Raw genomic sequence first — 15,173 nt, 5'->3', positions numbered from 1 at the left:
GGCCATATACTTGGTGAAACTGGGAGTCTGCATTCTGAAATGAGTGAGTAAGCTGGCTGTAAGACCCGCAGTCACCCGGTGGTCTGGGGAAGCCAGAGTTTGGCGTTTGGAGACCGACGGGCTCTTTAAAAAAAAAAAAAAGGGAAAAACCCAGGAGCAGCTGCAGCTGCGATAGTGGGAACCACGCAGCAAAACACAGCAAGAGGGGGCCGGGCTGGCCTCTTGATGTCTGGCCTGGAAGATAGCCTGCTGCAGATGCCCTCGGGGCCAGGGGAACGAAGGGGAGAGCTGGAAGCAGAAAGAAACCCTGCGGCTAGCAGCTGGCTCCCCAGAGGGCTGGATAAACTCCTGCCCGGGGCTGTGCCCACAGCGCAGAGCCCTGCCAGTTGTCTCGGAGCTGGGATGAGGAACTGTGTGAGAAGGGGAGTGTAGAGACGCCCCATTCCGCCATCTTTGCATCAGGCTGAAAGCGCCCCGGCACGGCCTGGCAGCCCGGGGCTTCCCTTGAGGGATGGTGCGCACTGGTGACACAGCATGGCATTCCCTCGGCAGAGGTCCTGGAGGATTGCGGTGGGGCAGGGGGACCTGCTCGGACAACCTAGGGACACTACACCAAGTCTGGGGGTTTGTGGGACAGCGAGAGAGAGGGTCTGGGGCTGAAATGAAATGAAGTCTTAAACTACTGTGGCGGCCTTGAATCTCCAGGAACCTGGGGGATTTGAATATTAAAGCCATCCTTCCTCCCTGGCCACCTGTACACACGCCCCACATTCAGGGCGGATGGCTCCAGCAACACACCCAAACTGAGTTCTCCAACTGAACCCCATAAGAATCATTTCCCCACATACTGCAGGGACAAGGTGGAGAACTTACTTGAGGAGTAAAGGTGACTCACAGACGCCATGTGCTGGTTAGTTAGAGAAAGTGTACGCCACCAAACCGTGTTTCTGAAAAATTAGATATGTATTTTTTTTTACAACTTGAAAGAACCCTATCAAGCAAAGCAAATGCCAAGAGGCCAAAACAACAGAAAATCTTAATGCATATGATAAAACCAGACGATATGAAGAATCCAACTCCAAACACACAAATCAAGATACCAGAAGAAACACAGTACCTCGCACAATTAATCAAAGAACTACAATCAAGGAATGAAAATATGGCAAAGGATTTAAAGGACATCAAGAAGACCATGGCCCAGGATATAAGCGACATAAAGAAGACCCTAGAAGAGCATAAAGAAGACATTGTAAGAGTAAATAAAAAAATAGAAGATGTTATGGAAATGAAAGAAACTGTTGGCCAAATTAAAAAGACTCTGGATAGTCACAATACAAGACTAGAGGAAGCTGAACAACGTCTCAGTGTCCTAGAAGTCCACAGAACAGAAAATGAAAGAACAAAAGAAAGAATGTAGGAAAAAAAATTGAAAAAACTGAAATGGATCTCAGGGATACAATAGATAAAATAAAACGTCCAAACTTAAGACTCATTGGTGTCCCAGAAGGGGAAGAGAAGGGTAAAGGTCTAGAAAGAGTATTCAAGGAAATTGTGGGGGAAAACTTCCCAAACCTTCTGCACAATATAAATACACAAAGCATAAATGCCCAGCGAACTCCAAATAGAATAAATCCAAATAAACCCACTCCAAGACATATTCTGATCAGACTCTCAAATACTGAAGAGAAGGAGCAAGTTCTGAAAGCAGCAAGAGAAAAGCAATTCACCACATACAAAGGTAACAATATAAGACTGGGTTGTGACTACTCAGCGGCACCATGGAGGCGAGAAGGCAGTTGCATGACATATTTAAAATGCTGAGAGAGAAAAATTTCCAACCAAGAATACTTTATCCAGCAAAACTCTCCTTCAAATTTGAGGGAGAGCTTAAATTTTTCACAAACAAATGCTGAGAGAGTTTGCCAATAAAAGACCTGCCCTACTTCGGATACTGAAGGGAGCCCTACCAACAGAGACACAAAGGAGAAAGAGATATAGAGAATTTTAACAGACATATATAGTACCTTACATCCCAAATCACCAGGACACTCATTTTTCTCCAGTGATCATGGATCTTTCTCCAGAAGGGACCATAAGCTGGGACATAAAACAAGCCTCAAGAAATTTAAGGAAAAAAAAAAACTGAATATACTCAAAGCACATTCTCCAACCACAATGGAATACAAATAGAAGTCAATAATTTTTGAACTGTAACTCCACTATTTACTTCCTACATGATATAAAATATGCAAACTCTAAGGACAAATCAGTGGTTTTGAACTCAATGTAAAATATGTAATTTTAGACAACTATATAAAAGTGGGGGAATGGAGGAGTATAGGAACATAGTTTACGTGTCCTATGGAAGTGAAGGTGGTATCAAAGAAAAACAAGATTGTTATGGATTTAAGAGGTTAATTTTAAGCCCCACAGTAAACACAAAGAAATTATCAGAGAATATAACCATAGAGATGAAAAGTAGAGTTTGGGTTAAGAGAAAGGGGGGAAGGGGCAATGGGGAGTTAAGAAATGAGTGTAGGGTTGCTGTTTGAGGTGAAGGGAAATTTCTAGTAATGGATGGTGGGAAAGAGCATTACCACATTCTAAACATGATTAATTCCACTAATGGAAAGCTAGTGAGTGGGTGGAATGGGAAGATTTAGGCTGTATATATGTTTCCACAACTGAAAAAAAAAAAAGACAGTCTAAATAGATGACAATTAAATGCCAAGGATGAACCTGGATGGGATTGGAGGATAGAGGACAGGTGGCTCAAAGGGACACAGTTGAGACATAAGGAAAAGGAAATATAGAATGTAAGCTTTGTATCATTGTTGAATCTCTTGTACTTCTTAGCTGCGCTTAATGGGATTGCACAAAAGAATGTTCTTGTTCATGGGAAGTGTATATGTGAATTATAGTGTATGTTCAAGGATGTGTGCAACTAGCTCTCATATGTTCAGAAGACAGAGCAATAGATGATGGATGATAGAGAGGGAGGGAGGGAGGGAGGGAAAGAAATAGAGATGTGACAGCATGTTTAAGTTGGGGGACTGAGCTATTGGGGGAGGGGGGTCAGAGTATGATGGAATTCTGTGTTTGGGGTTAGTATTGTTTTTGCAACTGTTTCTATAACTTTGAATTTATTTCAAAATAAAAAAAAATAAACAGAAAGATACAAGTACTGGAGCAGATGTGAAGAGAGATATACCTATTCACTGTTGGTAGGGAAGTAGAATGGTACAACCCCTCTGGAGACAGTGTGGTGGTTCCATAGGAGGCTGGGTAAAGGGCTGTCATATGATCCTGCAACCCTATTATGTGGTGTATACTTGGAAGAAATGAGAGCAGGGACACAAATAGACATTTTAACACTGATGTTTATGGTGGGATTATTCACGATTTTCAATGGATGGAAGTGGCCTAAGGGTACACTGATGGACGAACAGAATGGTGAACTGTGGTGTAGGCATATAACAAAATATTGAGCAGCTGCAAGAAGGACTGAAGTTGTGAGGCAGGCAACTAGGTGAGTGAATCTTGAAGACACTGTTGAGTGAAATAAGCCAAAAATTAAGGGACAAATATTGTAAAGCCTCACTAGTATAAACTAACTATAATCAGCAAACACTGAGAATTGAATTTAAGAGCATCGGCTATCTGGGGATAGAATGGGGGCAGAGATGGGCAATCAATTGTACGGAATGTTCAATAAGGAGTACAGAAAGGTTCCTAGATTGTAAACTCTTACAGCAGTCACATCTATGCCTGACTTTTAACTGTTATTTCTAACTTTTGAGATGCTGAGCTCTTTGTAGATAACCTGGTAGTTCCCTGGAAATTTGGGTATCTGTGTGACACCTGAGACTCAGAGTTAGAATTCTGCAGCTCTGAAAGTCAGCATTACTCCAAACAGCAACTGTTAAAGGAGTTGAAAAAGAGAGATCAGACTATAATTAGAGATATGAATGAAACAGACTTGGTTAGGACTAAGATAAATTAGAATACAGGGTAAAAGAATGATATTAACTGTATTTTAAAACTCCAACTTTTGTATGTGACCAAAGGAAGAGAGGTTTATTTGGTACAAAATTTACATTTTCTATAGTACATGATCTAATTTAACCTGTCTGGTCAGTTTATTTAAACAATGTAATTACCTGGAACCTAGAATAAAATAGGGAATGAGATCTGATGGGCTTCCAGAAGATGGTGCTTAGGAGAAACAGGGCAAAAAAAAATCTCTGTGAAAAACACTAGATAAAAGACAGAAAATGACCCACAACACCAGTTCCAGTGATGCACCAGCTGGACAAGTTCTGCTAAATCCACAGAGACCATGCACTTGGTGAAACTGGGAGTCCGCATTCTGAAACAAGTGAGTAAGCCTGCTGAATAACTGGCAGCCATGCTGCAGTCTGGGAAAACCGTGGGTTGTCATTTGGAGTCAGGCTAGTTTTAAAAACCCAAAAGCAGCTGCAGATACGGCAGCGAGAACCGCATAGCAAAGTGTGGTGGGAACTGTGTCCCCACAACCTGTGGGCAGCCTCAATATCTGGCATGGACAATAGCCTTTAGCGCACCCGCCGCTAATTGTCTCAGAGCTAGGAAGGCAGAGGTTAGCCAAAAGGGGAAAATAACCACGCCCCTTATAGCCATCTTCCTGGCAGGCTGGGAATGCTCCTGCCCGGTGCCAGCACCATAGCCCAGAGATGTGCCAAACAACCCAGTGCAATGGGAAGTGTTTCCAGCAATACAGGCACACACCACAATATCTGGCATGGACAATAGCCTTTCACACACCCACAGCTAATTGTCCCAGAGCTGGGAAGGTGAAGCTATGTGAAAAGGGGGAAATTAACACACCCCATACAGCCACCCTTACACCAGGCTGGGAATGTGCCTACATGGCCTGGCTTCCCTTGAGGGATGGTGCACACTTGTGACATAGCACAACCTTCCATCAGCAGAGGCCCTAGGAGGGCACAGCTTGGAAGAGGGACCCACTTGGATGTCCCAGGGACCATACGCCAATACCAAGGACTTGTGGGTCAGTGGCAGAGACAAAATGTGGTGAGACTGAACTGAAGGTTTAGACTCTTGCAACAGCTTTAAATCTCCAGGAACACCTGGGAGATTTGATTATCAAAGCCATCATTCCTCCCTAACTGCACAGACACACGCCCCACATTCAGGGCAGGCAGCACCAACTACACATACAAACTTGGTGCACCAATTGGACCCCCACAAGACTCAGACCCCCACTCACCACAAAGACAAAGTTGGGGAGAACTGGCTTGAGGGGAATAGGTGGCTTGCAGATGCCACACATTGGTTAGTTAAAGTGTAGTCCACCAAGTTGCAGATTTGACAAATTAGATATAAGTGTTTGAATAAGTCTACATATCCTAAAAGAACCCTATCAAGTTAAGCAAATGCCAAGAGGCCAAAAACAACAGAAAATTTTAAAGCATATGAAAAAACCAGATGATATGGATGACCCAAACCCAAACACCCAGATCAAAAGATCAGAGGAGACGCAATACTTGGAGCAATTAATCAAAGAACTAAAGGCAAACAATGAGAGCATGGCACAGGATATAAAGGACATGAAGAATACCCTAGAAGAGCATAAAGAAGAAATTGCAAGAGTAAATAAAAAAATAGACAATCTTATGGAAATAAAAGAAACTGTCAACCAAATTAAAAAGATTCTGGATACTCATAGTACAAGACTAGAGGAAGTTGAACAGTGAATCAGTGACCTCAAGGATGGGACAATGGAAAATGAAAGAACAAAAGAAAGAATGGGGAAAAAATAGAAAAAAATCAAAATGGGCCTCAGGGATATGATAGATAATATAAAATGTCCAAATATAAGACTCATTGGTGTCCCAGAAGAGGAAGAGAAGGGTAAAGGTCTGGGAAGAGTATTTAAAGAAATGGTTGGGGAAAAGTTCCCAAACCTTCTAAACAACATAAATACACAAATCATAAATGCCCAGCGAACTCCAAATAGAATAAATCCAAATAAACCCACTCCAAGACATATTCTGATCAGACTGTCAAATACTGAAGAGAAGGAGCAAATTCTGGAAGCAGCAAGAGAAAAGCAATTCGCCACTTACAAAGGAAATGGCATAAGACTAAATAGTGACTACTCAGCGGCCACCATGGAGGCGAGAAGGCAGTGGCATGACATATTTAAAATTCTGAGAGAGAAAAACTGCCAACCAAGAATTCTTTAACCAGCAAAGCTCTCCTTCAAATTTGAGGGAGAGCTTCAATTTTTCACAGACAAACAAATGCTGAGAGAATTTGCTAACAAGAGACCTACTAAAGGGAGCCCTACTGACAGAGGAACAAAGAAAGGAGAGAGAGAGATGGAGAAAGGTTCATTACTAAAGAGATTCAGTATGAGTATGATAAAGGATGTTAAGAGAGAGAGGGAAAAAATATATCTGACAAACATAAACCAAATGATAGGATGGCTGATTCAAGAAATGCTTTTTTTAAACTCCCCAATTAAAAGATATAGATTGGAAGAATGGATCAAAAAATATGAATCAACAAAATGTTGCATACAAGAGACTCATCTTAGACACAGGGACACAAAGAAATTGAAAGTGAAAGGATGGAAAAAATATTTCATGCAAGCTACAGCCAAAAGAAAGCAGGAGTAGCAATATTAATCTCAGATAAAATAGACTTTAAATGCAAGGATGTTATGAGAGACAAAGCAGGCCACTACATACTAATAAAAGGGGCAATTCAGCAAGAAGAAATAACAATGATAAATATTTCTGCCCCCAATCAAGGTGCCACAAAATACATGAGAGAAACACTGGCAAAACTAAAGGAAGCAATTGATGTTTCCACAATAATTGTGGGAGACTTCAACACATCACCCTCTCCTATAGATAGATCAACCAGACAGAAGACCAATAAGGGAATTGAAAACCTAAACAATCTGATAAATGAATTGGATTTAACAGACATATATAGAACATTACATCCCAAATCACCAGGATACACAATTCTTCTCTAGTGCTAATGGAACTTTCTCCAGAATAGATCATATACTGGGACATAAAACAAGTCTCAATAAATTTAAAAAAATTAAATTATTCAAAGTACATTCTCTGACCACAATGGAATACAATTAGAAGTCAATAACCATCAGAGACTTAGAAAATTCACAAATACCTGGAGGTTAAAGAACATGCTCCTAAACAATCAGTGGATTAAAGAAGAAATAGCAAGAGAAATTGCTAAATATATAGAAATGAATGAAAATGAGAATGCAACATATCAAAACCTATGGGATGCAGCAAAAGCAGTACTGAGATCTTGTTATTCTGTACAGGATAATGTAATACCCAATACATCTCAGAATATTTTGGGCAGAAAATAAAAAAAGTATTTGCAAAGTCCTCTTGAGAAATGTGGGAATGTGGAAATATTAAACTTTCCCATCTGGGGCATTCCTGCTATTCTCTTAAGCAATAGGGGCTTCCAACTTAATAAGTCAAGCCCCAGAGGCTTGCCTTTGTGAAACTTCTCTCTCCAGTGCTGAAGTGAAGACTACTTATAACTATGCCTGAGTCATCCCCAGAGAACTTCTTTTGTTGCTCAGGTGTGGCCTGTATCTCTAAACCAACATTGCAAATTAACTCACCACCCTCTCCCTATGTGGAACATGACTCCCAGGGGTGTAAATCTGCCTGGCAACGTGGGACATGACTCCTGGGGATGAGCCTGCCGCTGGCATCATAGGGTTGAGACTGTCTTCTTGACCAAAATGTGGAAAATAAATAAAACAAAATAAAGTTTCAGTGGCTAAGAGATTTCAAATAGTGTTGAGAGGTCATTCTGGAGACTATTCTTATGTATTATATAGACATTCCTTTAGTTTTCTAGTGTATTAGAATAGCTACAAGGAAATACCTGCAACTGTTGAACTGTAATAAGTAGCCTTGATTCTGGATGATGATTGTATAACTATGTAGCTTTTATCGTGTGACCATGTGATTGTGAAAACCTTGTGACTGACACTACCTGGGTCCAGTTTGTGGGCAGATAAGTAATAAAATAAAGACAAATAAATAAATAAATAAGGAGGGGATAAAGAGTATGGGATGTTTTGGGTGTTGTTTTATTTTTATTTTTTAATTTTTATTATTTTTTGAAGTCATGAAAATGTTCTAAAATTGTGGCAATGATTACACAACTATTTGATGATACTGTGAGCCACTGATTGTATACTTTGGATGGATTATATGGTGTGTGAACATATCTCAATAAAACTGCATTTTTTAAAAAAAGCCATCTAATCTCATGGCTTCAGAAATCACAGCTGTCATGAACCCCAAATCTACATATTTGACTTTTTCCTCAAGTTATAATGCCACTTTTAAATTATTTCTTCATCAGCTCTAACTGGATGTCCATCTATCCATCTCTAACTAAATGAAATCATCATCCTCTCCCGAAACTTATTCTTTCTCTTATATTTACCAAACTGTTGTTGATGGTGTTGTCCTTCTCATAGGAACTTGCTGTCACCTTTGAATCCTTATTAATTCATTCATTTACTCACCAAATACTTATTGAACATCTAACATCTGCGTTCATCTCTTCTAGATGCCAGGGACACAGTGGTGACCTAAACAAAGTTCCTGCCTGTATGGAGCGTCACCTTAGTGAAGGACTACATATTGTATTAAATCAGATAGATAGGGTTCAATGATTAAAAATAAAACAGGGTAGGAAGTATAAGAGTGACAGAGCGCTTGCTTTCCACATCCAATCAATTGTTAAATTCTTTCACTCCACTTTTAATGTCCTGGCATTCATCCTCACCCCTCTATTCCCACCACTATCAAAGTTTCAGCCTTCAGTGCCCCTCATTTGACAAATGGCAACAGTGCCTCAGATTAACATGATTCATTTTTAAAAATACATACTGAGCCCTTACCACATGCTGGGCACTAGGACTTGATACAGATTCCAAAACAAGCTCTAAAAAGTTTATAATTCAGAAAGATGGAATAAACATTCAAACCACTGGAATACAAAACAAAACTGATAAATGCCACAAGAAATTGTACCCAGTGAGCTGTGGGATGGAGAGATCACTTCTAAAGGGGACACAGTTGAGTTAGTGGTATTCAAAATGCTGCTTGAAGGATGGATTGGACTTCTATTTTTGGGTTTGGGAATGATGGGGGGGGAGAAGAATACATCCCAGGTGGAAGGAATTATGAGAAAGCACAAATGTCCAGATGATAGCATGTGGTGCTATTTGCTTGGCCATTAGATGACTTGTAGAGGAAGCTGAGACTAGGATGGTAGACAGAGGTCATTCTGTGAAGAGTCTTGAAAGTCCGTCTGAGGAATTTATATTTAAATTGATCTTTTTTTTTACTCATCGTTGGTATATGACCTTTTTGTTTGTTTAATTTTACAACACTTGTGAGACTACTACCCACTACTAACCTAGAATATTGGAAACTTAGTAAGAAATTACAAGAAACATGTGTTGGAAGAGTACCTTATGATAGGAAAACTAAGCAAACACTGGTAAATGGTGGTTTGGATATATTAACATCTGAAAAATTATGTTTCTGAGATTTGCAATATTTTGCATTTTCCTTTATTTTAGAATCAGTTTAAGACTGCAATGAGCAAGTTAAAATTTCTATTTCTGTTAACTTTAGAGGATGAAAATAGAAAGAAAAAATACTTTACCAACAAAGTGTTTATCAAAATTCTATGAATTGACAGAGTCTATGAAACCTAAGAAATCTGATGAACAAATTTTAGTAGAATATCTCCAGATCTTAATGAATGTCAAAGAAAATACCATAAATATGATTTCTTCCAAAAATGTATTAATAATGATCTATTTATAGAATGAGACATTAGTTTCCAAAGAAGTGCTAAAAAAAGACTGAATAGCTTAATTTAAATTTTGCATCAATTTACAAAAGGAAATTCCCATTTGGAGAATTTTCAAAAGCAAATAAACCAAAGTTTCCAAATAGAGAATGATGTATGTTGTATTCATGACTTGTCACAAAAATCAGCATTCTGGCTTACCTTCTAAATTATTCTGTACATGGACAATTTCCTCAAAGTAAGAATTAGTAACAAGTATAGTATTAACTTCCTATTATATGAGTAGATTTGAAACCCAATGACTTCAAAATTGGCCAACTTTACCAAGGAAACATGAAGAAAGGTTTCCATGGTTTCAGAGAATCAATAGTGCCCTCTAAAGGAAATCCATGTGAGGCACATTCAATATCCAGGTTTATTTCAGTATTTATTCTGCCAAAATACCACTTAATTGTAATTCACAATATGGATTGGATTCAAAGTTATAAAAAGAATGCAGGCCAGCCTTAGTCATAAGCGTCAGAAGTGGCTGCCAACACCAATTCTGGGCTGGTTTGTAGAGCAAAAACACCATTCTTGGGTCCTCATTGCTTCTGCTCACTGTGAACTGTTGTCGCCATTCTTGTGGAAAGTTCATGGAAAGGGCAGAGGCAAAGGTTCCTGAGTAGGGGGATGGACATCCTGGATTCTGAGAGAGAGGAAACTTGGAGACAGCTAAGTATGGGTCTTGGAAAAGTGTGCTACATTGAAGGAAAAATGTGTAGAATTAAATACTAAGAAAGCAAGGGAATGAAGGAAGCCTTGTCAACTTTTTGCACAGAGCCAACTCTGAAAACCTGTATCCCGTGAAGATGTCCAAATCAGCCAAATCAGAAAAGGACAGGCAGTGTTGTCTGGCTGAACCACATGAGAATTAAAAGGAAAAGGTGATATGAGACATTTACGGATTTTTAATTTTGTGGTTTAGTCTTACTTTTCTCCCTCCATCCATTTTGCATGATGCACAGAGAACTACTCACAAATTGCTTGATAACATTACAAGAACTGTGGGGCAAAACTTTATATTGTTATTATCAATTAGGAGCAGGGTAAGTCTTGGAGATTAATATCTGCCTTAGAGACACAAAAAGACAATAAGTGCAGATGGTCGTTAATCCCAGATATGGATTGCTGCAGCAGTTTTATTAACTATCATGAGATGGTTGAAAATGAAGTCAAAATATTTCATTTTTTCATTACTAAAACTATATGTATAGAGCACTGAGTTCATTTTTAATACTTTCCCTTCAAAGTTCAGATCTAGTTTTTTTTCTACCAAAATTGGCTTTTTATTTATTAATAATAAAGACTACTGATATACTGCTTGCAAATAGTGTAGACGCAAAATTTATAAAAAATACACCAGCAGATATTTAAGGACAAAATTTTGCCCATTAGGCAACTGAAGATTTTGTATATTTTTTCTTATACTGCAACATTTATAAACTAGACATGAAGTAAAAAAAAAAAAGCAAAGTGCAAACCAGGAAGTATCATATACTACCATTTGTATTTCTAAAAGGAGAGATATCTAGACAAATACCCTTGCATATGCATAGAATACCTCTGAAGGAGCACTTAAAATGCTATCAGTGGTTGCCTAAGGGTCATGGGATGAGGATATTGGAGGGAAATTCACTTCTCATTGAATATTATTTGGTACTGCTAAAAAAATTTTTTTAAACCATGTGCATGTATAAATTAATTTGTTTTGATTAGCAGTTATATTTAAGATATAACCTTTAAAAATAGATTTCATATAAAATTACTTAATCATATATCACAAAGAAATAATTTAAAAAATTGAGTGTTTTGGGAAATATTTCCATGAAAGGGTTTAACTAGGTAACAAATGAGTGAGAAGTGAAGATGAGTATATACCCTATTACAGTGATATTTTAACAAGGAATTTTGTTTCTAAGGATGAAATATTTCATTGGGTATGTAAAGACTATAAGCTGACAACAGTGGCCAAGGTGAGCATTTTATCTTTCTTAAGAGGCTTGTATAAATATTTAGGAGGCTTGAAATAATCACTTTAAGGGAAAATTGAAGTATCTTACATATCGTTAGGTCTACTTGATAGAGAAATCAAGATTAATTTAAAGCTAGCCAATAATATGCTACTCATCTGCATATCATTCAAGAAAAGAAAAAATATGCCAATGTACAAGAATACTGAAATGTTTTTTGTTTTCCATCATCTTGAAAACAATTACTAAAATGTAATCCAGGATTTTATTTCTCTAGCCTGGCTCCTCACTTATACCATGAAGGTGATGACATAGGCATTAACTCTTCTGAATTTCATGATCTATTATTGTTCATTGTGCTTTTTAAGTTAGGTACACACCTATATACCCCTTATGCTCTTCCCACTATTCCAATGGAATAGTGTCACTGTGCCCTTCCTAACCCAAGTATGTAGTCTAAATCCAAATGGAGAAAGCTGGATACTTCTTCCCAATCTACCCCTTTTGTTAGCCATTTCAGAAACAGTAAGAGATGATCTGCCTTCTCCATTGCACTCATCAGTTCAGACATACAGAACAGCAAATAGAACAGATTTACATGATGCCCATGTTTTCATATTTCTACACTCTGGAACATGCACACTTGCAAATAATCAGCTCAGGGAATGTTAAGAAGCCCTCAAAAATTAGGAATAATATCTATAGTATAAAAGAATTCAAAAACATTCCAAGTAGTCCCTGAGCACACTGTTCATTCCAGCAAGAGGTCTCCAGAGAGGTAATGAATGAAAGGAACAAATTCTCCAACTTGAGTATGGCTGCATAGTACAGGAGATGGTACACCAGCCAGGCTAATCAAAAGTTCTAATTAATGACATCTCCCCCCAAGTTCCAATTGTAAATCTTGTGCACTGGAAAAACAATCTAATGTTGGATGTAAACACAACACCTTTGACTACAGAAGTGGCAGCTGGGGTACAACAACCCTTGCACAGAAGATAACTTCAAGTCTCCTCTTCTTCCTTTTCCAGGAAATCAGTCAATGTTCCATTATCAACAGGAATTGTTAAATATTCCACTCCATCTGTTCCCTTCTTTGTTCTTATAAGCTTGTGATCCCTAAATTCAGTTAGCTGTGCCCAGAGTGTCAGATCACTACTGACAAGGAATGCCTCCTGACACTGCTGGTAAAAATCTTGAAATGAAAGTCCAATGTAAGGGTTATCCTGGTTATCCAGCTGATACTTTATAAGTAGCCTGAAAATCCCCCTTGAGTTAGGAGTAAGGCTTCATAAGACATGGGTTAGGGAACTAAGTGGTAGTGATCCAGACTGTTTCACCAGAAGAGAATTCTCATAGGAGGTTTCTTCAGTCTATGGACTATATGTAGTAGTTTCATACCAGAGCCAGTTATAAAGACTCTGCTTTGCATGATCCCACATCAGAAGAGCATTGAAGTGATCAATAGATGCTATAAGGTATATGTTACGCAAGGATGACAACTGTCCAATAATTTGCTGATTCTTGTCTCCTCTTAACATTTGGCTATCCAAATTGTGGATGAGCAGGAAGAGTTCTAAAGAAGAATCTTCTTTAAATTTGTTTATTATCCAGTCTAGCTGATCCAGTACACTGTGGAAAGTACCCACATGTTCAAGGACTTCTTCTGTTATACAATTCAGGACTGATTTCACACTGATTCCAGGGAAAAAGCCATTGATGACAACATGAATGGAATCTTGTACCATGGTGGTTTGAAATCTTTCTAGTAAATCTTTCTTAGAACCCAAACCATAAAGCACAATGTTGAACCCCAAGTGTAACTGCAACATCCATTTATGAAATAACTGTTCATATTGTTGATTTAGTTGTGTAAGTTCAGCAGAAAAGGAAGGAGAAACTTTGCTCAATAAGTTATGCAAAGTTTGCTGATCCAATTTAGTTCTCTTTAGTTTCTGCAGCGTTCTATCAGAGGTTAAAACTTTTGAACTGCTGTGAGCTTCAAAATACTCTTCTACTAAGTCACTTGTTTTATCTCTTTTCATTTTCTTAGAAGCTGTTTCTTTGCAAACAGGAGGTGAAACTACTCTATTCTGCGCTTGATTTGGCTCAGTATGGCTTCATTAACATCCTCTTCATATGCCTGTGCACCCCCTTCATCATCCTCTGAGATGGAAGCAGAATATTCACTTTCACTGTCAGAATGAGAACTTGGAACTATTAATCTTTTCCTTAGACCACTAGGTGTTGTTGACAGAAATTCACTTTTGTCATTATTCTTCAACTGAATTTTGTCTGAAGTAGAATGCCCTTTGCTACTTTGAGGATCGCTTATCATTACTAAGGGATCATCCTTTAGATTGCATGAAACACTTTTTCTTGGTGTTTTTGCTAGTTCTGAAGCTAGTTTAGCCAACTTTTCAGAGTGTTTTCTGTTCTGAAAAGAAAAAAGTTTATTGCCATCATCTGCAGCAGAGCCATTTTTCAAGGATTCTTGAACATCTCTTTCCAAGACTTCTACATAGTTTTGATCTTTTAAGACTTCCTGGTCATCTTCCTCCAAGTCATATTCTGGCTTCGTTATTATTTCTGGGGGGGTTGACCAAAAGCTGAGCTCGCTCCTTTCTTAATTTTGCTCCTCCTTCTCTATCAAGAATGTGATTTAAGAACATCATTGTCTCCCACGAATTGAACCTCCAGCCTCTTGCCTTCCTTTAATTCCAGTTTACTCATCACTGTCAGTCTTTAAAGTTACTACACATTCTGCAGCTGGAAAATACAGGGCGTGTCTCCTCAGGAGCAAGAGCTAAGAAGAAGAGGGAGGCAGACTGCCTTGGCGCCTGATAAAACACCGCCAGGTTCTCGCCCGTCGCGACTCCGGCCACCTCGCACTCCTCGCTGGACGCTGCCGGAAGGCGGCTTCAGCCCCAGCCGGAGGAGCAAAGCTCTCAGAAGAAACGAGCAGGGAAGAGCAAGAAGAGCCTCAGATCCAGTTTTATCAGAAATGATCATAGGTTGGGTTGGCACTTAGCACATTCACCTGTAGCATGCACAACAGCTTACACTGCAGCAAATACATTACTTTACCCGAGCCTCACAGTAACCTTGAGAGGGAAACAGAGCAACTATTATTAGCAGAGCAAGGAAAAAATCTCATGGAGAATGAGTAGCATTTGTTGGAAAATTAATTTTCCAATATCCATTTTTCTCCTTATTGATTGGAATGTTGAAACACTTGAAGATACATTAGGTTAAATATTA

General features: G+C 38.8%; 1 pseudogene; it reads right to left on the bottom strand.

Annotated features, from left to right (window-relative positions):
* Positions 1–12,643: 12,643 nt before the first annotated feature.
* On the bottom strand, positions 12,644–14,645 carry LOC119540975 (annotated as a pseudogene).
* Between the last annotated feature and the right edge of the window lie 528 nt (positions 14,646–15,173).

The sequence above is a fragment of the Choloepus didactylus genome, chromosome 7 (assembly GCF_015220235.1).
Source record: "Choloepus didactylus isolate mChoDid1 chromosome 7, mChoDid1.pri, whole genome shotgun sequence".
Taxonomy (NCBI): Eukaryota; Metazoa; Chordata; class Mammalia; order Pilosa; family Megalonychidae; genus Choloepus; species Choloepus didactylus.
Note: the sequence above shows the minus strand (reverse complement) of the source record. Positions and strands in the feature narration are given on the sequence as shown.